Source organism: Cariama cristata, unplaced genomic scaffold (assembly GCF_000690535.1).
Source record: "Cariama cristata isolate BGI_N322 unplaced genomic scaffold, ASM69053v1 scaffold2833, whole genome shotgun sequence".
Taxonomy (NCBI): Eukaryota; Metazoa; Chordata; class Aves; order Cariamiformes; family Cariamidae; genus Cariama; species Cariama cristata.
Window position 1 is genome coordinate 877 of NW_009606491.1, and position 1,039 is coordinate 1,915.

Sequence of the window (1,039 nt, forward strand, 5' to 3'; positions counted from 1 at the left end):
TGCGCTGTCCTCACCTCCCCACGTTATTTCCACGCCGAGAAGCCACGGCACGCTCCTTCGCTCCCCGCAGCGTGGGAAAAACACCAGGCCAGACGCCGTTTCCAAGTGTTAACCATTTATAAATAAGTACATTTTTTCATACATACAGTTTTCATTGTACAGATTACAATCTGTATACATTGGGGGGGGCAGGGGGGAGAAATGCATTCTTTTGAACTTTTCACATCTATCTCACAGCTCACATGTACAGACAAGAAAACTCTGCTCAAGCAAATACAGCAAAGGAAAAAATATGTTTTCTTCTTTCCTTATACATGAGAGGCGAAGGCCTCCGCTGTCGGCAGGGGTTGCTCTTCCCACTGCACAATATCACAACGGTGTGGTGTTCAATATATCAGTAGAGAGAACAGAACATGCACTGAATAATATACTGTACAGAGAGAAAGTCCTTTACATCAGAATTATAGAAAAGCTAAAGGAAAATTTAAGTGTCTTAAAGATCTTCCCAGCAAGTGTCTCGGAGGATGGCAACCAGGGAATTGTACAAAGCCCGAGGTGTGTGTACTGTACGCGTTTGTACCAAACTCGGATCCTCTCGGATGTGAAGACAGAAGGGAGACGAAACGCCGAACGCAACGCTATGGGAAAGAAAAGGCTGGACAGGGATGACACCGGCAGTACTGGCGGAGTCCACACGAGTCTCTGGGTTATCGGTGGAGCAACAAAACGGATTTTACGTCGCACGCAGGGCTGCTCTCGGTGTCTGGCTTATCAGCGCACAGCGAGGCAGACCCCATTCCCTGGGCGTGAGGTTTTCCCCCCCAACCCAGCACGACCCCGACCCGCCGGAGGAGATGACCCACAGCCCCATCGCCGTCCCCGCACAGCGTCACCCAGAAGGGACAAAGTCTTTTGGCAGAGCAGCCCTCTGTTTTCACAACTATAGGATGCGATCCCGTCGGACGGGACCCGGCTGCTGACTCCCCAGTACTGTGACAGGTAGAAAATGAGGAGGAGGAAAGGATACGGCGGATGGGTT